The sequence below is a fragment of the Acyrthosiphon pisum genome, chromosome A1, assembly GCF_005508785.2.
Source record: "Acyrthosiphon pisum isolate AL4f chromosome A1, pea_aphid_22Mar2018_4r6ur, whole genome shotgun sequence".
NCBI lineage: Eukaryota > Metazoa > Arthropoda > Insecta > Hemiptera > Aphididae > Acyrthosiphon > Acyrthosiphon pisum.
The window spans coordinates 89,695,293-89,721,611 of NC_042494.1; the positions used below are offsets into that span (position 1 = coordinate 89,695,293).

General features: G+C 25.4%; 1 protein-coding gene across 4 annotated transcripts in view; it reads right to left on the reverse strand.

The window, feature by feature from the left end:
- The window catches only part of LOC100574941 (connectin), a 299,097-nt gene that overhangs the window by 271,124 nt on the left and 1,654 nt on the right, over positions 1-26,319 (reverse strand). For 3 of the 4 annotated variants that reach the window (XM_029487724.1, XM_029487729.1, XM_029487727.1), the window contains exon 2: positions 380-451. The exons of the other annotated variant lie outside the window; for it this stretch is intronic. The gene's annotated coding sequence lies outside the window, so the exon portion shown is untranslated. The remainder of the gene's footprint in view (positions 1-379; positions 452-26,319) is intronic. 4 annotated transcript variants of the gene reach the window in all.

The following is a 26,319-nucleotide window of genomic DNA, read 5'->3' on the forward strand; positions in this document are numbered from 1 at the left end:
TCGTTTAAAGTATACCAAAATCAAAATCATTTCTCGAAAACAGATTTTGCGTAAAAATTCCCGTTTTTCCCTTAATTTCTCTTTTGTTTTTCATGGAGCTATTGAAAACTATTGAAAAAAAATTTTACTTTTGACCCCATAAAGTACCAACTAGATTCACTTTCCTATCTGAAAAATTACTGTTGAAGAAAATCCAAGCACTTTTACTGTCCTAAAAGGTGATGACAGACACAAAAAAAAAAATAAAAATAAAAAAAAAACACACATCATTGTAAAATCAATACATTCATCGTTCCACTCAGAATCTAAAATATATAAAAATGGGCATAGAAACCGATAATTATATTCAATTATAATTAATTAAATAGAATACACTCACCCGAGAAACTTTAGATAATTTTAGCTCCGATTTAATTTGTCACTTCTCTTCACGAATATACAATATAAATATCTAAAAATCATAAAATATAAATATATTAAACATTAACATCATTTTTTTATCATATAAGGTATCTATAAATAATAGATATGTATAAATTTAAATAAATAAACATGTTTTACACATGAATATATTTAAGTGAGCAGGTGTGTGTTCCACTGTTTATGTTAAATAATATATAATATCATATTATTTTATGTAACTCGACGTACTTCTAGAACCATATGAATATTTTATAGGAAAAAGAATTCTAATCAGGGTGTTCATTTTCACAAAGACTAATAAATAAATAAGTAATACTAATTTTAAATTAATAATTAAAATTCCTAATTATATTTTAATTTTCGCGTAGTTAATAAAGTGTTAAAATGCCACATACAATTACAATTCTATGTATAGGTAGGTGTAGGTACGTTAGAACAATATGGTTGGTAAACATTTTCGATAGTGTGTATAGAATGTAAAAGAATGAATAATATTTTATTCAATTATTTTATAACTTGAAAAATAATAATAGATATACAATTTTGGAATTATTTGCTATTCTAAGCTATTTTGAACTGAACAAATATATTATACCAAGTGACGTTTTAACTTCACAAAAAAAGTGATTTTTACACAATTAATGATTTTATGTCGAAATACCGAACATTTCGCCTTTACTTTTCTACAGTATTTGTAATGATTTTTCCTCGAACTATTGGCAATTTTGACAAACCCGAAAAATACTATCCATGTTAAATTTTTAATTGATGGACATGTATGAAACTTTTAGAGAATTTTTCTTACTTCAAAAACTTTTCCTCCAAAAATACACAACATTATCAAACAATTTCTTTGCTTCTGTTTAAAATCTAAAATATATATATAAATTTACGTATAAACTTCAAAACAAATTGTTTTCTGAGAACTAAAGGCTAAACTACATCACAACCACACATGGATCATATTAAATTATATATTATTTTATATAACAAAAAATATCTTTTCAATTTACACATCGATATTTTTTTGGCATATATACCTAGTATATATCTCAAGTCAAGAAATTTTAATAAAATGTCTATCGGGACTTAAAAAAAAATTCCCGCATTACAAATTATATTATATAGGTAGCTAATAGTAAATTTAAATTCTAAGAGTAAGTGTCACCATTTTGTGTTAATCTGACATTCTCAATAAAATACAAATATTTAATTATCTTTGTTAATATTTAAAAAATATTTACTGTTATTTGTTAGTTGTTGGTTATGATTATGTTTGTTTAAAATAGGTACTTAAAATATTCTAATTAATTAAGGACAAATGTATAATATATTATTATTATACTAACGTTTTAATTCGTAATAACATTAAAAACGTTTATTTTTTAAATCAAAGCCCTGTTATAATTTCACCAATGTATAAAGTAATAAGATCAGCCTTTATTTCAAAGTTTATTTTAAAATGAGTTAGTAATTTGTGATTCTATTAGTATTTAGTAGTACAGTATTCTGAACTAATATTCGCCAAAAACATTGAGTATAATATTGTTATACTACTGTAAGTAGTGTATAAGTCAATACCCACCGCACGTTGAATAGAACGGTGTCAATATTATTTAGTATTGGAGTATCCATCTAAAATAGCGAAAGTAATAACTAATAATAACAGCTAAGTTATCGTCGCGAAGTAAAAAAGAGAGAAATCTAAAATGCCGAAGTAATAATATTAATAGCAAGATCGAATGCAAATATAAGTTACAGCGGGTAAATGAAAAAAGGTGAAATATATCGACGATAATAATATGTGTACACAATTTATCAGAAAACACTTCATATATGGATTTGGGAATATTGAAGTACAAATACAGGTATAAAATATAATAATAAATGTAATGAACTCACATCGTAATCTACACGACAACCGGTAAAATACGTTCTATACTTATAACTAGGGCTGTGAATTTATAGGAAAGTGAATTTTTTTTGGTGACTGTAAAACATAGCTTTGTAAGTAAATAATTTGAATTATGTAACTAAAAATCCATCTATGATCCTTTTAATTTGCATATTTTTACATTTTTTGTCGTTTTAAATTTTTAGGTCATTTTTTCGCATTTTTAGGTCATATTTTGCTTTTTAGTTCATTTTCTAGTATTTTTAATCAAATTCCGTCAATTGACTCGTTTGAAAACATTTTTTTTTTTTATTTTACACAGGCTATATAAATTATGTCAAATTTATATTTTATTAAATAATATTTTACACAAGTCACAAGCTATATACGGGTTAGGTAAAGATAACGATTCGATAAAATAAGGCAATTGCTAGACAACTAGATAACCGGGAAGACGCTATAGAAATAAATATCTTTAAGTTTGTTTTATTATTTTAACAAAATAAATACAGAAAAATGTTTTTTTTTTAAATGCTTAAGGTGAACAGCATTAACTTAATGCAAATGTAAACTCTAATTCAAATTCAAAATAATAATATTTTTTTTTTTTTTTTAATAAATAAACACTTTTTTGTACTAATTTTTAATATCCTGTACCTAATATTAATATAAATGCAAAAATTAAATTGAAAACCATTTTAAATGAATTTTATACTATAATTTTTGGCATTTTATATTCCTTTTTTTTGTCATTTTTAATGCATTTTTTAAGGTTTTTAAGTGCATTAAATTCACACCCCTACTTATAACTTAATCATAGTGTATGAGTAGAACAAAAATAAAGTGAAGAACAAGTGCGGGTACGTTGCATAGCGTGAAAGTATGAAAGGACTTCAGGCGTGCGGGGCTCATCAGGGGAATTGAAATCTGTCTTTTGGGTCCTTTGTTGAACGAATTTCATCAAAATTGAACCAAATTTTTCGAATTTAGTAATTACAGTAACAGAATTTATAAAAACCGAACGATTAATATCAAATGTCTATAATTAGCTTAAAAAGGATCATAATATTAAAAACGTTATGCATCTCTAGTACGGTTATTGCATTCTTAATCACAACAAAAAATAAAATCCATTTATCGAAATCTATTGTTTATTTTTAATTACTTATGACCTTTTTGCGTTATATTTTTTTAGTTTTTTCTCGATTTCCTACTTCGAAAAGTACAGGGAATCTGTTACTTATGAGTTATGACCAAGTAGGTCTAATTTTCTACGAGCAACCACCCTAAAGTGTGGAAGTTTGAAACATATTTTTTGCTCCAAATTTTGGCAACAGACAAAAAAAATGAAAAAACACATAGGTATCATTGTAAAACAATTACAATAAATGATCCACTCATTATCTAAAGTTATCCATTAAATAATTTGGTTGGTAAATAATTATTTGCTTGAAAAAAAGAGGTTAGGTTTTAGGTAAACATTTATATTGTGTAATTTGTAGGTATTTATAATCTCGGTTTAGAGAATAATGGTTAATTATTTAATAAACTAATAACTAACTTTTGACACTATATTATTTTTTTTATTTTATAATTTGTAATCTTTTAGTACCTAAGGTATTATAAAAGTTCTCGAAAAACGTATAAAGACAACTTAACCGGTAACTGTAACATCCTGTTGCCATTAAGGTTTTTTTTCGTTCCATACCTTCCGGATATCCGGGTATCAAAGTACAAAAAAAATACACTGGTTAAATTATACTGTAATTCCATTAACAGGACAAAATTCAATCCAATGCTCTACAATAAAAATGCTCCATATAGCTGAAATTAAAACAATCATTCACGGCAAAAAAAATTGTATGTACCTTTAGTTGAAATATATATAGGGATACAAGGGTAAAATTATATTTTGTTGAACTTTTTAAAACTTGAGATTTAAAGTGTAAAAGTTTTTATTTATTGTATACAATTTTGCCTTAAACATTTATATTATCAATAGACAGATATTGTAATATCCATGGTTTATAATTTTGTCAAACAATGTGTTTAACCATGAAACATTTATATAATAACCAAACACCGCTACATAATTGTCTCAATTATTATAATAAAATATTGTGTTAAATAATTAATAAGTAATAACTAGAACATACCTATAGGAACCTACCTATACTTATTATTATTATTATTATTGTTATTAGAAATGTTTAAGATGATTTCGTTATTGAAAATGTTGTAACTTTATTATTATTGAGTATTGACTATGAGGAAAGGCAAATATAACTTGTATGTTACGTTCACAAGATAATATTAATAATGCAAAGAAATCTTATATATTATGTATTTATTTCTATAATAAATAGTTCATTTATAAAGTACAAAACAAACCATATTCGGGCTTAACGTAATAACATGTTTATTATTTAGATAAAACGCAAACCGCTAGGCTGTAGGACTAGCCCTTTTTTTTGTGCTTACCTGCTTTAGTCTGAAACTTGACTTTTAAAAACTTTTAAAAGTCAACTTTTCCAAACATAAAATACAATTGTTATTTTTTTTTTATCATTATTATTATTCAAGTATTTCAAAAATTAATTTGTAGGCCATTCGTCATTAGTATTCTAAATAGTAGTAAATACTCAATATTAAGAAGCATGACATGCTGCAGTGTTGCTAGAATTTTTAGTTGGTAACCCATCCAAAAACAAACATCCAGAAATATGGATTAGAGATCGATATTTTACAGTCGATCATTGAACACACAATACCTACAGATCAATAAAATACGTTAAAAATCGTATTGTCATTATAGATTTGTTTTAGATTAAACTGAGTTAGTACAACACAATCTAATAAAAATAAACTATATTTATATATTTTATTAATCCAATAGTAATAAATTAATAGAGAGAACAAGATTGAAAAATAATTAATAACATAGGTAGGTACTAGGTACGGAATTATAAACGTTGTTCATTACTGTTCACTATATTGCATATTTTTAAATGATAAAATAATAAACAGATTTGTATTAAAAAAAAAATTATCATTATGCTTCTGTTATAGTTATTCATTGGTACAATCACAATTAATTAATAGGATAAACAATGTACACCATTCTCAAGCAAAATGCTTAAGACTGGTAAAAAAAACCTTTTGTGTACCATGATTACGATAATTTTAATTTTGGGATTAAACATTTTAAAAGAATTGGTTTCAGCTGTAAATAATTACTTAGAATGTTATGAACATTAAGCTATTAAATTCTAAATTCTGCTCTAAATGAAAAACTGCATGTTTTAAATAATTAAACTAAGTAACTTTTTGTTTCTACAAAAAAAAACAAATAAAAAACAATTGAGATATTGGTTTTACCTACCTATTTGGATTTTATAATATTGAAATCATAATAGGTATACAACAGAACTTTTTAATGAAATACAATCGAAGGTAAAAATAATCGAAAATTATACTACTCGAATGGAAAATTAAACTAGTAAATGACTATTTCATTTGTAATTTAATTTATTTTCGATTTATTTTTTACCCAGCCGAGGTATATTGATGTAATACAATATTACGTTCATTTTGAACTCGGCTCTAAATATTTTAATATAATTATTAATTTAATTTACTAAAAACATAAAATAAATTGATTCCTGTTTCATATCTCGACAGTATATTATTTTCTTGTTCCTCTATACATATTATTATTATTATTAGGTATATAAAGAAAATTCTAAATATTGAATATCAAATTTAATTCCTTAAATCTTCTAATAAATAATTGCATTTTCTTTCAATACATATTAATAAAGATAATAATAATAATAATAATAACGTTGATAAGTTGTAATATTATATAATTATAATGCAACATAAATTAGCTATTTTGAAACGACTTCAAACTAAAGAAACGAAAACAAACAATACAAATAATATTTGTCAACTAAAATCGACCAATCCTATGGAATTAATAACAATAAACGCTACTCAAGCGTCTTTGAGTATTATAATTTATAATAATATAACATCGATTATAAATACTAGTATTTGGACCTAGTGAGTGGAATCCCAAAATGTTCATAATGATTTTGTTTAAAATACCGTTCACTAATTTGTTGTAATATTTTATTTTTTTCTAGAGGTACCCACATTAGAGACGAAGGTGAATAACAAAAAACTATGTGTTTGACTATGGAACATTTTTAATTCACAGCCATGATAAGAATATTAATTGTACAAAATATCCAGTACCTAGCTAATATGTTTAAGTGCAGGGTTTTTTTAATGATTTTTTCTGACTGCACAAACTTATTCCCACTCTAGGGTTATAGTAGGGAATTTGTCTACAAAGACCAAACACTACGGACTGTTATCCGTTGAACTGTCAGGGGGGATCCAGCGGGGCCCTAAGACCCCCCCCCCCAAAGCTGTATTTCTAAACAATTTTATACTGTTAAAAAAAAATCATAGACTTTTTCTGAAAATTATGACTTTGTCACCTCCTAATCATGTCTCTGGAGCCACCCTTGTGAACTGTGCTAGCTATATATATACTACCTAGTACCTACTAACCTACTATTTACTGTATACTGTACTAAACACATTTTTTACTTTCATAAGACTGCATGTAGGCACTCAGAAACGATATGTAAAAACATATAAACCCCGACTCTCATCATATACTAAATAAATCATTTTATATTAATTCACTATTTTTATTGTAAATTTGTAAATAATAATTTTAAAATTTTGTTAGTAAATATATGTAATAATACTTACTTTGTAGTATTTACTTGAAATAGGTAATTTGTAATAAAAAATGTTTATACAAATAAAAACAATCAATTGATTAGGTAGGCGGTAGGTACCTAATTTCTTTATAATTTTTGTAATATACTTTTACATCAAAATATAATAGTCAAAATGATAATTTTTACTGAATCAAAATGCGTCTAGGCCACTACAACTTTCACAAAAAAAAATTTACGGATATGTTTAAGTAAAAATTCTTTAAATGGTTCGACTAAAGAAAACTTTAAGTTAATAGATGTGTTGTCTTTATATGAGTCTGTATATAAAAAAATAACTATTGTACATATAATTAAAAACGTTGAATACTTTCTGGATATGAAAAGGTGTAATTATTAAAAGAGAAAATAGGTTATTTGATGTCAGAATAGAGTATTCTAAAATCTAGAAAAGCGTTTAGTCAAAAATTGATAGATTATCTAGATCCAAAAAACTCCAACTTAATGTCAGTAAATATAAAAAGGGACATATTCTATACAGAAGAGAATCCGTACAACTATAGAAATGAAAAAAAAAATTCAGTTTTGGTTATTTTCAATACTTGAATAAATAATAAGAAATAATATATTTAAATAATTGTTGTAATTAATTATTAAATATTAGTTATAATTAGTTTTCTAATTGTATAGATTGGTTATTCAGTTCTTCTCCGCTTTTCTTATTTATAATTAAATTGTTCATATTATGTTATATGACTCTCTACCATCACCACAAGCATGTGCTAAAGGCGGTAGATAAAAAAAATAGTATAATAATAAATAATATAAATAATTTTTAATTTTAATAGAAACATTTTTATTTTATTTTGAAGTTTACTCAATTATTGTTTTATAATAAACAATAAAATATATCATCCTGATATTCTTTTTTTGCACTGCACAAAGTAACAATTTTCACTGCACACTTACTTTTCTCACTGCACAAAATGTATCTCACTGCCCACTAAAAAAAACCCTGTTTAATTGTATAATGTACATATTATGTTCTAACTTGTTTTACAATCATTCATTTTGATTTTTAAATTTTGGATGATTTATTCAGTTATAGTATAATAATATTATATAATATTTAAAATAGGTAGGTATTACAGATAAAATAAATAAACAAATACTTCTTTTGCGGAAACAAATACATAGTAGATACAGGCATACAGCTGGAATTAATTGATTAGCACTCGTCTAATATTTTCGCTCACTTCCAGTGTTTTATTATTATTGGTAAACATTTATAACCTACAATGATTAATAACAGTGCATTTGGAAAACTGATTGAATGTAGTTTGACAAAGTGTTTTGTAAATCTTATTTTCAAATGTATAAAGAGCACATAAAATAAGTTACGACTGGCTAAACTTAATAATTTGTAAAATCGTATTGAATACACACTATATTATTAAACCATCATGATTCTTGAATATGGTATGAAAATAACTATGTATTAAAATGTCAAGTCTTAAACGACTTCAACCCAAAATTAAATGATAATTTTTTTTCCTTGGAAAATTAATTATTTGAGTATAATAAGTAAAAACAGAACCAATAGGTTTATAAATAATTTAACTTATTTACAAATATGATGATTAAAAATAATTGTTGCCTTTTATGAGAAATTCATTTATATGATTAAAATATGATAAACAATTATTAAACTATTAATTATTATAAGGTTTGTGACGGTTAAGATAGTTGAAGATCTAACACGAATAAAAAAAAAAAAAAAAAAAAAACTATTAAACTACAAACACGATTTTAGATATTGGAAGTTGTAACACATTAAAATAAAGTGAAGCATTTTTTTTTTTTGGTTTTCGCAAATTCTTTATCCTTGCGTAACTGTCACGATCTAAGAATTAACTGCAGTAATCGTTTAATGTGCATCCACCACCCAGAGATGTGGAAACGTGGAAAAATGTGTTTTTATCTTTTTGCCATTAAACTTTTGGCACGTGAATCCGTTTAAGCAATCATTTTAATACAACTGAGGTCGCCAATTCTATACCTGTTATTCAAGTTTTTAATGTTACATGATACCTAGATACTTCAAAAAAAATTGTTTGCATTTCTTATAAATATACAATTTACATATAAACATACAAAAAAAACCCAGAGTAGGTTACCGTAGAAATTGATATGTTAAATTTGAATTTAATAATAAATTATTGTATACGAAAAACGATTCTGACCGAAAATGGGTGTGTCTCCATTTCTAAGGATATTTTATAGTTTATTTATATTAAATTATATAAGTACCTATATTTTTTTTGAATATTTTAACATCAAACGCTTATAAACAATATGTATGACTATATATTTTCAATATTTTTTAAATGCTGTAAGAACAACTTATAAGGAACTTCATATTAAATTTTAGATCTTTTTGACTTAGAAGAAAAATGTTACTAATATAAATAATAAAAAAACTAAAAATATTCAATTATTTCAAATGTCTATAAATAGAAAAAATGTTACATAAATACTTGACAAAAGTTTCAAGTATCTACAGATATTCATTTTTAATTAAAATAAAAAAATAAAATCGATTTTGTAGAAAAGTATTATTTTTTTTCTACTTTTTCCTGATTATTATGAAGAGTACAGTGGACATTGTTACTTTTGATCTGTACCTACTCTGTGTCAAGTAAAATCTATTTTAAGCCAGAAACGTCTTTCAAAGTTGAAAATTAAATGTTTTTTATTGCTCCTGAAAATGACAAAAAAATTTGAAAATCTAAAAAAAAATAAACATTGTAAAATCACTAAAATGAATACTTTTTCAGATTCAAAAATGGCCCGTTCTATTTTTTGTTTTGTTTAGAACTATATTCATTATATCGACTATTACCATTTTAATTGATAATACTATGAACGTTAGCATGTACAAATTAAAAATATATCTCGTATACTAAACATGATTTTAATGAACAAAAGTATATATACTATAATTATATTATACAGTGTCTGTTATAAAGCTATTCACATTGTATGATCATAATACTTAACATATTATTAATTATATAACACATAATTAGTTGACGAAATCCAAGCAAAAAATAACTATAAAGAATTAAAACCATGTACCATCACGCTAACAATGTCATGAATCATGACTAATGTTTGAAAAATTCAATTTTATAATTGCTAATTGGATGGTAATTTATGTATTTTACATAATTTCTAGTGATATGAAATATATTGTTTATTTTCACCCACAGGTTTAGACAGTTTAAACTTTGAAAAATGTATTCATCACACATTAAAAATGCGCATTAATAAAGACAAAGATTATATTTTACAAAAGACAACTCAGAGAAAACTTTTAAAAAAAAAATTACACCTACCTCAAAATAAATTCTCAGACAATACTCAGTTTTAAATGACAAAGTAGTTATAAGTAACGAATATTGTAAGTATAGGTGAGGTGTAATATTCCACAGTTGATTATTCAAAAATGACATTAAGAGAGAATAATATGAGATATGATGATTTGTTCCAATAATTGATGGAGTCTTACTTATTAATAATTAACGGGCTTATGTTATGATAATATTAGAAACCTATTATTATTTATTATATAACAATGATCATGATTCAAAAATTTTTATCTATAAGTTTCAAAAACATGCAAATTATTAAAACATTCACTTTAAATAATTATTTGAAGAATCAAAACTGTTGTTTTTACGTTTTCTAGCTTTATATAGAGCTTTTTAGAGAGCCTTAGACACTTCTTCAAAATCAATACTTTCAATCCCAAGTAATAATCATTAGCAAATGGTTTGATTTTCTTTTTCAAAATTATATACAAAGTACTAAAAAATGCAATCAATTAAATGATAGGACTGAAATATTTTATGAACATTATATTTCGATTTAAAAGATTAGACTAATTATTCTTGATTTCACTTTTAATAAAATGTTATCTTTAATTTGTAAAATCAATTCGGTAAATTATTAAATAATAGATATATGTACCTACATAAAATAAATACAAAATTACATTTGTTCGTACTTTAATTTGTATTGGCACTATTATTAAAGAAAATACAATAATATTAGTCCTTTTTAATAACATTATTTTCAAAATGATAATACTAACAAACTACATAACATTGCTATAAACTATCATAAATATCATAAAACTCAATAAAAATATAATACTCTTATAATTTAATTTGAAACTATTTTAAGAATCATGATTTACTTAATCAATCGGTTTATTCTCGTATTCCCCTAAGTACCTAACTGTGTATTTAAATTGTATATTGATGGTAGTCATTAAACAAAACTATTTTAATAGTTTGAGTGCTTACCTCAAACAATTCAATAAGCAACATACATTTCGTAAGAGTAAAAATTTCAAATAAGTATATATTTTATTAAAACAGTTATATTGCATCTAACTTAGTGTAGAATCAAAGTTTTTTGAATTCAGAATATACTTTTTAAAGAAAATACAAGCTAAAATCTGTGAATTTGTAAAAAAAACATTCAAATACAAAATACCGCGCCACTGGTAAATGGCTAATAAAAATCTCCCATGTTATAAGTATTTGTAATGAATGGTTTTAATATAAAACTTGAACGCAGCATTTTTTCAAATTATGCATATACTTCAAAGTTCAAAGTTATGCATTTAGTTAAATAAATAAACAAAGACCACACATATTGCTGAGTCTAATATAAAATAAATATTAAATATTGTTTAGGTACTAGGTAAGTATACGACGCGACACATTTTTCTACAGTTCTTGTACAATTAGGTAGGTTAACTACAATGTGTTTATACTATTATATTACTAAAAACCTAGGGTAAGTAACGCGGAATACATTAATTTATTATAACGTTAATACATTCACGTTATAAAATTTACACCTGTTTTTTTGATTTGAAATAATTTGGAACAGTATTTCATTAAATCCCAATAAAACAATATTATTAAAATAGTTTGTTTTTGATTAAATATCCAATTTCGTAAAAATGTGAATTTAAAAAAAATTGTTCGTATATTATTCAATTTTTTTTAAATCACCATCAGTAAAATGTATGACGATCCTTATATCACCTTTTCAAGAAAAAACATATTTCAAATAACTTAGTAAATAACTGTGTATCTACTTCTGACCTATCTAATGTAAATATAAAAAAAAATCAAATCTAAATTGTTTAATTCTATTTTAGGTACTTAAAATCTGATGTATACATAATAGTACATAATAATTATTTACTTCGCTGCTTAATCACTTTAATTAGCATACACAGCATTAACACATCACAACTAATTATCAGTCATATAATCAAAATCTCTTTCATAGATTCCTGGGTAGGTCGACATAAAGTTAAACGGAGAAGCTGACAAAAAATCAAAAGAAACTATGCAATTAAAACCGTCTTAAATTCTAAGTCTTAGAATTATACCCTATTGTATATCAGACCACTAACTCTATATATAATTGCATTAGATCCATTAGCGAATTGAAAAACCAATTTTTTAATAATTATTCAAACTGCAAACGTAGAGGAGCTTCAAACCACCAACCCTGCCAACTCATTCAAAACACACAGACAGTATGAGATTATATAATTAATCAACCTTCGTATGGACCACACTCTTCAGTGACTCTTGAATCACGTACAACTTGCAGAATACACATGTTAAATGTGTGGAATTGTATTGGCTAGTTGTTGGCTAAAATACTTAATGTATTTTTTAATAAAATAAAAGAATAATAGTAAGTACATAACTGCAGTTAATAAAATTAATTCTACATTTTTAATATAAACTTATTTTAGGGCTCCCTAATTTGAGAAGAAAGAAAGAGTCGATAAAGATAAGATATCACTATAACCTATACATTATATATTTTTTTTTTTTTTTAATTTTTAATTTTTACTAAGGGTTTTTAAAAATATTATTTATACTTTAACCTAATTCATACTACTCATACGAATGATATAAAATGTAATATATTTATTAATTACTAGCTGATCTCGTGCACTTCGTTACCTGTTAAAAATACCAACTCTATATGATTCAAAATTACTGTTCAAATTGTAGTTTAATACATGGCGTAGCAATGTTCAAAACTTCCTGCGACAAATTCCCGTGGATTTATCTTATCTTAAGAGTCAACTATCGAAATAAAATATATCTCATAGATCTTTGGAATAGTGTAGCTTTCTGATGGTAAAAAAATATTATAACCGATTAAGTAGTTCCAGAGATTACCACGAACAAATAAGCAATTTTTCTTCTTTATATATTAGAGAATAGAATAGTATTTCTGACTATTTCATAGTATAATAATATAATAATACATTATATCTATAGGTAGTTCCTACTTGGGATCTAAAAATTGAATATCACTCTCAAATAATAAAATCATTTTCTACGAATTGTCAAAAATTTCTGTTAAATCACACAGAATCGCACAGCGTTGCGATTAATCGTTCCGGCAGTAAAAAGGAGAATAGTGCCGATCAGTTTATGTCAAGAAATAAATTTAAAGCATTCCTCCTAAGTAATATTTCATAAAGATGCTATTTCTTGTAAGATACATTTATTGCGATGGTTGAAAAACTATCCATTATTAATAATTATGTCAGCAAAATTATTCATTTAAAATTTAGAAAACATGACAATAAATGATTTCAGAAACAATGAAAAAGTATAGAACCAAATCAATTTTTGGGGGATAATATATTGAATTATCCAAATCTTTTGAATGTCAAGTCAACAAGCAAAAATAAAACATTTCGGAGCACACTATGAATAAATTCAATTTTTTTAAATAGGATATTAACCTAAATAATATATAAAACAATAAACTTACAATATTTACACTAGGTATATAAAATCAAATGCAATAGCTTATATGAGAAATAATTAATAACTTGAAATATTTAATAATGCAAATCATTTAAATTATAATCAGTTGCCAAACTCATCTAAATAATATTGTCATTTAAATTATTCGACAAAACAAACACTAATCATTATAACGATAGATCACGAACCCATTACTAATCAAATATCCTATTTCTTTGAAATAAATATAACTACTCATAAGTTATAGGTATATAATATAAAGCATGAAATATATGGTCATATGAAATATTATATATTTTATTTATTTACATTGTTTTGACAATCCTTATGCGTCGAATTATGACAATATCTAGAGTTCCTGCATTTGTAGTTTTGAATATAACAAAATAGAAATATTGATTTTACAAAAAGTGTTTTTATTCAGAAATCACTTGTTAATTTAACAAAAAAAATCTATCAATATGTATACTATTTAAAATTAACTTGTTTAAATTTAACTAAAAATATATGCTTACTATTCATAGATTTTACTCAGAGTAAAACTGTTACACATTTATTTATTATATGGCAGCTGGTACGTAAAACACACATTTTAAAAATAAATCCATTGCATCCGCACAAATATTTGTCTATTTATCCGACGTAAAAAAGTAAAATTTATATACGTTAATTTATGTTTTTACGATGAAAATAAATATAATTTTAATTCTGATTAATATAATAAAATAAAGTGCTTTCTTTGACCAAAAAAAAAAAAAACTTCAATAACGGAAAAGTAATGAACGTTTTCTTTATAAAACCATTAATGAAACCGATCAAACGAAAATATGAATCACGGTCTGTTGGCGCGAGTCAATTTCAGACCTCAGAACTCGTGTTGTGCTTTTCGGAAAAATGAAAGGGGTGGCGTCCGCGACAGATGTTCCCCTATGTGTGATTCGTAACGCGTGAAATTATTATTATTACTTTTTTTTTGCGGGGCACCGTGCGATATTTTACAATAACACATTTTTTTCAAACGAGTGTCACATAATATATTGTAAATCCAAGTCCGGGAGTGTACAGATTTAAAATAACAGTGCACCAGGAAACACTACCAATGGCGGGGAGAGTGGTAAACATACGTGATTTATTATATATTTTTCAAAACAGTAAATTCCATTTCTAATTTGGGTCGGTTTCGTTGTCACAACACTGCCATTACGATATTATTATGACTATTAAAACGCGTTAACCACGAAGAGTCGTGGGAGATGACAACGATACTACATTTCTACCATAAAACACTGCACCGAGGTATATAACAAAAACTATATTAGGTATAACAATGCCCTTTTTAATTTAGAGCAAAAGTTTAAAAATAATAATAATTATTATGCATTTACTCGTATATTATCACTTAACTACACGATTATATTGAGTACTCCTCCTAATAGATAGGTACCTATGTCGTAACTCTATAAAATCCCACATCATCGCTGCATTAGAATATAGCTATAATTATGGAACTGAATAATCACAGAAAGTCACTGCCGTTTTTCATATATGAGACACAACTATTGAGTATCACCACTTCAACTTTACAATGTAAGTCTTCATTGACACGCATTTCTCTATATAATATTGAAATATTTAACAAAAACGGAAAATGAAAACTGTCGAACAAATCATTAAGCACCGTGTCTTAAATCGAAAATAATAACATGGCACTACTTATATATAGTTACATGGGGCCAGATGTTTATGATGAATATTTTAATTCGAAATTTTTACATAAAACAGGTATAAGCATATATATTTTTATTAAAAAATGTGCAAACATATTTGCTTCCCTTAGTACAATATACCGTCATAACTCAAAAGTTGTATGTATTTAGTCGAGGGTACCAGATTGTTTTATCTACATAACGCAAGAATGTCTATCCATGATCTATCTAGGCCAATCATAGTCTGCGTAATAACATTGCGACGTTCTTTCAGTATTAGATTTTAGCGTTCCGTTGAGATCAATACTGCCACATTTTAAAACGTCTCTGCGAGTAATCTATTATTTCTAGTACCTTTGAAATAGTATTACTTTTAAAATGTAAGACTGTCGTCGTAATTCAATTTATGTCGAATTTAATGTAACGTTTTAATTTTTGCGTAACTACTATACAATTGACATTAAAATAGAAACATTGATAGCATCTACTAAAATTAATATACCTACATTTGACTTAATATTGTTTTGGTGTTAGACGTATTATTATTATTGATGTTATTATTTAGAAAAAATATAGTGGATTTTATTTTGATGAGGTATGGAAAATGTTTTCAATAAAACTAAAATAAAACGGTTGTAATCATATTTTAACTTTTGTCATATAAATGTATTAAAAAAAGTTTCCATGCATAGTGCATTAGAAAAATGTACCTGTAGCCCATTTAAATTGAATTGTAGTAATTATGTGTATTTTGATTAAATAACTTCCCCAACTATTAAATTAAATTAAACTTATTCAAGTAAAACTGTTTTAGCGTTAATATTAATACAATTATATAATAATATAGAATTCAAAGTATCATTATGATATAGCTTTAAGATTAAATTTAAACATCAGATTTATTTTTAAAATAGATTTTCTTCGAAAATGTGTTCATTTAGTTATGCAGCAAATGGTATTTTAATTTGAAATATAAATACGTTTAAATCAATTACAAGACTACGGTACGGGTAGGGTACATGTTAGAAAGCAACCCGCCTTTAGGGTCACAGTGTATCTCGAAAAAAAGGTTACAGGACTCAATTTAAAAAATGACCTTTCTAAAGCAGTAAAGGACAGTCTGTTATCAATTTTCAATCTATTTATAGTACCACATAATATTTTATTATATGAAAAAATAATTGGGAGATATATAAAACTTAAAAAATAATACTTCTAAAAAAATGTTAGAAGAAACACAATAAGCAAAAAATGTCTCACATATCATACTAACTTCATAATATAAACCTCAATTAACAATAAAAATGAATTTAAAAAAAAACACTAGGTATTGGAACTTTTGTTTTTCAGATTAATTTGTATATATCATCAGTTATATTACAAACTATATCACCAAATTAATTTTCAATAAGTGGGCTAAACATTTTTCAATGTACTTCAAATGTATCAAAATGTAGGATGTATTGTTGTAACTTGTAGATACTTAAGTAATTACAACACATAAATCAATATTTATTGCCAAAATATAGTAAACATAAGTAGCTAAGTAAGTAGGTATTATGAACAAAAATAAAATAAAATAATTATATAAACGTTATCGGAATTAAATTCGAAATACTATTAAATATTAAAAATAATGTATTTAAATATAACAGCATTAAATTAATAAATTATTCACAGATACTATCGTTGAAAAATGTATCATATAATTTATTTAACAACAGTAAAATTGCTGATATCTATATTTTTAGAATTTAAAAATATTATGTATAATACACAATAAATTGTTCATATTTTATCTAATGTTCAGTACCCACCTATTAATGTATGTATTTGCTCGAATGCAATTCAAACAATACAGAATAAAAATAAAAATTAGTAGCCAAACTTAAGCTCAGTGTACTTAAATAAATCAATCAATCTGGGTAGTTAAATATTGTTTGCAATTTATTGAACACAAATAATATGGATTATAATCCCCTGCCTTCTTTAACGTATAATAATTTGAATAATCATGTTGCTGGTTTATCGGGTATATTTTCCATAGAAGAAACGAAACCGAAATCATTTATTTCCCAAAAATGTGCAGTCTTCGTCGGCCTTGTTTTTCTAATTTTGTTTAAACGCAACATGTTGCGCTTTGTTCTTGCGCATCATTCATATCGTGCAGGGTACCAATCTATACGAGTATAGAGAATCGGACTTTTAATAATTAATGGGCGTTAATTTTAATACTTTTTTTTTGTAGTTCATTAAGTTTAATTATAAGTCATGCCGCGGTGTGTTCCCGGTGGAATTCGTAAAGCCAGCTGGCAGCGATATAGGAAATTTTAAAACATTTTTATTAACGACATCCAATATACACGAGTAAAGAAATAACAAACGTAAGCGCTCTGGAAATAATTACAACTCGAGTTATAATTACAAATTTTTTTCCTCCTACAAAAGCAGCCGGATATATATTTTTATTTTATTTTTTAATTTCAAGTAGGTATTTACTTGCGCATAAAGAGCAACCCCCCCTACAGTTCAGCGCGTATTTGTTTGTATCAACCATATTGTAGTTTACATGCATAACAAAACCAATAATAATTATGAATAAACGTAGGTGCATATATATAGAGAGAGACAATGTCTGTATAGGCTGTAATATGTGGTACAGAATCCTAAGTACGCTCAGATATAGCTGGATTAAAAGCGGCCCGAACAAAAGGGTAGTATGATAACCTCAGAAAACCAAAACCATAACCACCGTTTTTGTTACAGTTAATCCTCTTAACGAAACATTCATTGTTACCGTGCGTATAATATTATAAAAATATCGGACCATTTTTCCGCATTAAAAGACCTTTAATGCCGCCGCCGCGTGTGTCGCTCCTGGTTTTGTAATAGGGCAATTTTTTTTCCACAATAATAGAATAGAACAAGACTCAACAATTTATGCATTCAAAATCAACGATTATATTTTTTTTTCTGTTTCTAAACGATGGATGGTGGCCGGCATTATGCTGTGGTTAATGTACCGTTAATAAGGGACACATGCACGACACTTTCGCGTATTTTAATGGCCCATGAACCCCAGCTGACTAACGGGGTCAAAAATGTTTGCAATTTGTCTCTGCTGCAACTAGACGCATTGCAATGAATTGTTGCTTATTATTACACACACTAAGCCAGTTCGGCGTTATGTGCAGCTCCCCTCACTACAACAATAACAATAACTATATTAGAATATTATCATAACTTCTTTTCATAACAAAAACACTCGTATTTTCTGTGAGAATATCTCTATAATATACCGATCGGTCTATCGATTTCATACATTTTATATGAATAGAAATTGATTGGGTACCTATAGTATCATTATACGCATCACTTGGAACTTTAAAATAAGAATAGGTACGCTCTTATTTTAATATTTTACTCGTACAAAAATTGTTTATTTATTTCTAAAATAATACAATAATTTTAATTAAATGTGTACCTACCTAATAATCTATCAACCAATGAATGGCAATATCATATTAATTAGCGGGCCAACAGGTACATTTAATTAAATATAATATTTTAACTTCCGTTGATTTTTGTTACTTATATGCACTAAATATATTATACTTGTATTACTGATAGGTCGGTAATCAAAAAGAATCATTATTCGTAAAATTCAATGATCAACATTGGAAGTTAGTCTTAAGCTCCAGTGCCAAAACGTTCTAGAAACCCATATATTTTATACATTTGTAATTAATTCCTAACTTTTCGTGTTTTATTTACGTATAAAACTTGTGTTCAAATGAAAGATATTTAGATTAAATTAATTTCGACTCGAACCTTAGATGATTCAAATTAAATGCTTTAAGATATAAATAACTGTTTTAAAGTTCAAAGAATAATTCAATATATAGTTTTGAATCATAAATAATAGCTGATAGTTCTGAATTACAAATAGTAACTGATAGTTTTTAATTGTGAAATATCAAGTTTTACATATAGGTACGCTTTTAAAGGATTATCGATTGATGCAAAAAACATGAGTAAACTTATAAGATAACCAAAAAGTTTTAATTTAAACTTTTGTTCTTAAGTACGTACATTCTTGTATTTATGATGAATCATCTATAGACTACTCAATTTTACTAATTTTAATTGGATAATAGGTGTTTTGTGTGTTTTAAAGTATGCGCAATAAACTTTATATATAATTATAACGCGTTGTTTATATTGTAAGCACTGCTTTCTCTTTCAACACGGGTATTACTTATTCAGAAAATATTAATAGATTTATATAAAAATGTATGATACATTAATACTTCCATAATAATAATATTTATAGGTAAATAAACTATATAAGGTACAGTGTAGCCAGTTCAGGTACGCTATAGGTACACAATTAGTATATATTTAAAATTTGAATAATATTTATATAATGTATGATGATATATTAGGAATATTTTGTATTGCAAATTGCTATAGGTACCTACCTACTTTTATGGACATATTAATAATTACTTAGGTTTTGATTTTAAATATTTTAAATCAGTACATTTTATGCTGAATTCAATTTGACGTAATAATATATAATAGTTTTCCCCTAATATTACACGTCGTCTGTCACTACAAAACTATACAACCTACTTTACTACATGTATAATACAACCATTAGGGTGTTGCAATTTTTAACAATATATACTTTGGGTGGGTAAGTCTGATGACGCATTCAAAAAAATATATCATAATATTTACCCTACTGAATCAAACATGTCGTTTAATATTAATAAATCCATAGACTATATATATAGTCTATGGATACTATATAGCATTGATAAAAATATATATATATAACATATTATATACCCTTAGAGCTAGCTCTCTGCATAATAAAAAAGACGCGACAAGTATTTAAAATTTTACTACAGGTATCAACGGTTGCCTGTTAAACGATATTATAATAATAAATTACCAAAAAAACGTATCTCGGTAATCGGAATTTTTGCCGAATCTAGAACAATATTTCCAGCCTGGAAAATTGAATATTTATTTTAAAAATTATATTTGTAATTTTGTACTATAATAATAATGATAATTCACTTCAATAAATCTATTTTTTAATATATATTTATTCTGTTCTGGTTAAATGTCGAGTTGATATTTTTTTTGATTGGGTATTATTTTGTAGGTACGTAATTTCATCATTTTGCCTATCTTTATGTTCTATTTTATGTTTATATGTCTCAAATTTTTAATGTTATAGGCATAACTTTTTCAATAAAAATATATAATATTATAAATAGTAATATTATTTATACTACCTATATAAATCGGATTTGTATTACTGCTTGTGTTATTATAAGTAGGTATTTCTGCAGTAAAAGTAGGTACTACACTTATATTTTGTTTATTTCTGGCTCATTTAAAAAAATATTAAAACTATATTCTTTTTTACTAAGTATATATATTTAATTTGATTTTTAATACATTTCGATCAAATTGTCTGTATCGTGTACCAACTCGAATCCCTTAAATATCTTAATTACGTTTCACCTTCGTGAAAATTAAAATTTGTAAACAATAATACAAGTATTTATAATGTTAACATAATTTAAAATACAAATTAAAAATCAAATGTTAACGATGGGTGGTACATTATTTGAATGTATTTGTAAATTTCCGAGATTATATGTAGACAATTTCACTCTTTAGGAAATTACCTAATGGTTGCTGCTTACCGCATTGTTTTTTTTCATAAAATTAATTTACAATCTATATAATTTTCACATTCCATTTTATTGGATCCTTAAAACGGTTATAGACGCACCAATATAATTAACTCACAATATTAAAGAAATCACGTTATGTATAAAAAGATTTAAGATTTTATAAGTGTAATACATACCTAATAACTATGAATGATAAATGCTAAAATTACGTGGTATGAGTTGTAGCATCAGCACGAAATGTTTAATTAACTTAGAAACATTGTAGCCAAACCATAAAGCCTTGGAAGCTTATTGTCGGAAAGTAAAGAGAAAAAGAAACGGGTACAAGGGAAAAAACACTTTAGGGCCGGTAATCAAAGTTTTACTAGTATTTTGCGGCGTTGCTGTGTATATATACTAGAGATGTCGAGGGCAAATTAATGGAAGAACCATTGCCGTGTGTTTTTCCCAGTGGATATTCACTAGGGCTGCAAAGAAATTAGGGAAGGGTAAAAGAAAAGGGAGAGTTATATATGTGGTCTCTAGAGAAATAAAAATTCTGATCAAATATAAGTCGACTGTGGGTGTGCGTTCTCCTTCTTTTGTATGTGAACTATAAGACCCCAATATGAAATGAGCATTAGGAGCCCTTCCGATAAGTTGATACTTTCCAAATTGACGGGATATTAGACCCACTCAATAGTTCATGCCAAAGAGTAGTTATATCATGTCAATTTGGTAATGGCATTTTCATAATAATTTTAGACTTAGTGCATAAATATAATACTAAAACAAGAAAAATATCTAAGAAGTTATATAAAATATTTTTAATGCTTTTAAACTACTTTCAAAATTGTTCACAAACTTATCTGTACATCATTAGAAATAGGTTACGTTAAATAATAACTGTATCCCAATGGCCTATGTCACCGAGGGTAATTTTTATTAATAATAAAAAAAAAAAACTACTTTACGTACCGGAAAATTATTTTAATATTAGTATTTATTTATTTGTATTTAATTTATAAACATAAACAAAAAAATGGAAAAGTTTTCAAAGTATTGTGTATGAACATAATATAATAATCATACTGTAGGTATAAATAAATAATATCTAATATAATAACATTTATAAATAACATATTATGTGCATAGTTAGCATAACAAATTAATTATAGATATTGGAAATAAATGTGAAACGTATTCGATTTCAAGGAATAACTATATAGGTATATTTTGTTTGTGTGTATTTTAGTATTTATCTATACAGTATAAACTAATTAAACTTAATTTTTAATTTTTATTATTATTATTTGCTCAAGCCATTATAAAAAACAAATTTAAAACTTTATTGTTAGGTAGGTAATAAAAAAACACCCTAAATTAATATTTGAAGGTCTGATTTTACGTTTCTAAATCAACCACCAACATCTATCAACTTTATGGACAACATTCATTAACCTTAAATAAAACGCAAAACTCTAATAATAAATAAACACGGGGGGAAAATTTCATCAGAAGTGGTTAGTATTTCTTCACAAAGTAATTGATTAAAAAAATTATTTAAGAATATTTACAAATAACTAATTAGCAGTTTTGTTATGACTTAAGCAGTTAAGCACTTTTTATTTATTAAGTTTGTTTATAAATGATGATATAATTAATATTAATTTATTGATACTGGCAATCTATTAAAATTCAATTTATATTATGATATAATTATATAAATATTATATACTATACATATAACATTTTAAATCATCTAAATAATGTAATAACGATGAATACATTTTTAAATATATGTATCTATTAATTTATCATTATTTTATGTTTAATTATAATGTTGTATACCTACGTCCTACTTATATTATAGATGGAACTTAATTTTGTTGATATATCTTGATTTTTGAGGTGTTAATTCTCTAATTTATATTCTATATACGATTTTTCATTTGTTAAACAAACATTGTTATTATTTTCATAATAAAAAAATATATATATAATACAATATTATGGATTTAGTAAACTTGACTAAACTTCAAGTTTTAAAAAACCAAAAGTTACTACAACGTACATTCTGATCCCTGCGGTCAAGCTAGACGAAGTCTCCGTGAAGTGTAATTTTTATCACAGAAAACAGATTTTGAAGTTTTCACAAAAAAACCCATTTCAAATTCCCCTAGGGAATATCTGAAAAGTTTTAAATAACACTTTTATGGGCAGTAATGACAGAAAATAAAATAAAATATTTAAAAATCTATAGGTACATTGTCCACATACGGCTTATTGATATGTATTTGTTTATGATAACTGTATTTCAGGTTAATAACATAATAATGAATTACTAATTTAAAACATTTTATAAATTGTTAAGATTTAACAAACTATCAATGTTATCTTCAAGAAGAATTCAACATACAATCCACAAATTCTATTTACCGTTATTATCGTAATCGATTAGTAAGATCGTTTTTAAGCTATATAGAGCTAACAAAATAGTTTAACATATTCTTCTTCTTCTTTAACCAATATGTTACTTGCAAAATGTACTGATAAGCTTTTTAAATTAAGAAATATTACCTATGTTTTAGAAATTATAGAGGATGAGCATAATATGGGAGTCGAAAAGTTGTATTGCCATATTTTGCCTCACGTTTATAATAAACATTAAAAACGGATTTATATCAATAGAATAATATTTTTACAATAGTTGTTTTTCTATAAGTTTTTCATTGCACTTGGAGAAACTGTTGATAACTAATGAACTAGCTTAAAGTAATGTATGAAATAGTGCTGTAATTTAAGTTTGTGTTACTACTGGATAAATAGTAGGTAAGCACTTAACAACTCAACGGCACTTTTTTGCTTTAGAGAAATATGCCACGGTAGATACTAAAATGTTGAGCTTATTAATATAGTCAGTATATAATATATTATTAAGGTGTCATTGTAATTTTGTACAAAAAAATACGCTCTACGGCAATAATGATCCTATTTTGTAGAATTAACCAAGTTTGATCATTTTTTTTTACTTATAGGTAGACGGTATTATTTTATAGGCCGCATCGAACTCCGTTTTTAAATATTTTAAACTCAAATAGTCAAATTTTATAATGTGTCTTCAAAAGACAAAAATAATACAATTTTAAGCGTTTTTTTTATAAATTATAATATACCATTATGTGAAATAAAATAAAAAATTCGATTCGATGTGGCCTGTAGGAATTCTTCTTTTATCTAAAAAAAGATCAAAATCCCGAATCCGACAATTCTACAATGTTTGAGAATTATTATCGTGAAATATTTTTTTTTTTTAATTTTCACTTTGTATAGAATTGCGGAAAATTTGAAAAACTGGCACTGGGTCCCTTAAATAGGATGTTCACCATATTTTTCCAAATATATCGTTGAGCAAGTATAAAGATATGTTATATACATTATGGTTTTGGGGTGTCACGTGTTTCGTATGTATCGTGTGTATAACATGTTCCCAAACATTTTACTGTTTTCATTGAAATTACACATACGAATATTATACGATCTCCACGATACATAGACAATAAATTGAAGTGTGTTAACTGTGAGCAAAAAAATATCACAATTTAAGGTATAATTACTGATTACTAATTCACTGCATTACAAATCTTATATTTATGATTGTTTACCTACGTATTAAATTTTAAAACATTTCAACTTTTAAAACTTTTTCATATCTATTTTTCTCCGATAAATTCATGTTCTTAAAAATATATCTTAAAAACCTCATCTTAAACTTTTTGAATTTAATATAAATCAAAGTTGGTAAATATTTGTCAGCAACAAATATATTATTGCTCACTATACACATCGGTAGATAAAATGATGTGTTTGTATGACGTGTTTATGTAGAAATCGTAGAACTTTGGCACTTAACTCTTGCATGAAAAGTTTCATGTTTCCCAGAGGTCAATGATAAATTTTGTCAACTTCGTATTTTTTGAACGCGTGGTCAATCAAAATATATATTTTTCACAAAGTAAAATTTCAAAATATTTTGTCATTTCTCTCAAGAATTTGTTAAAATATTAAACATATATAAATACTGATAAATCTGTATTCAATATTATTAAAAACTCCGTTGCAAAGTTGTTACTTATAAATTTAAAATAGTAAATGTGTTATATTATTATACTTTTTATAAACCTATACCTAGTATACAAAATTGTTATAATACTTAAAGTTCATAAATATATGTAGGTAATATATATAGTTTTTAAAATGGTTTATCATCATTTATGAACCAATTTTATTTTTAGGTTTAACATAGATGCCTAACAAAAAGTATAGACACCCAAATGGTTATTTTTACCTATAATTGATTTCAAAAATAATATGTAATAACTTAATTAAATATTTATATAGCGCCATAAATTATGATGTTATAGAACATTTTTAGATTCTGAGCGGAGGTATGAATGTATTGGTTTTACAATGATCTGTTTTTTTTTTTTTATTTGTTTCTGTCATCACTTTTTTAGTCAGTGTAAAAATGATTGTATTTTCTTCAACAGCATCTTTTCTGTTAGGAAAGTGAATCTTATTGGTACTTTGGAGGGTTAAAAATATTTTGATTTATTTTGAGGTGTTTACGGACATTTTCAATTTTTTTTCTATAAATTTCAATAAAATTTTATTCGTTGGGTCAAAAAGCTTTGAAAATGTAATTCAAGGCTCCTAATATATTTTTACAATGGGGATTGAAATATATTAAAATAACATAGTCACAGTTATTTTTATATAAGCATTTAAAGTTCAAATTTTGACAAAATGCTTAAAAATCACGAAAATGTGCAAATTATTTTAAGTTTGAAATTTATGAAAAAATTGCTTTTTAAATCTGACATTTGAAAATATTATACAAAATTTCTCATAAATCTGTCTATCTTTATCAAAAAAAAATGTGTACGGGAAAGTCAA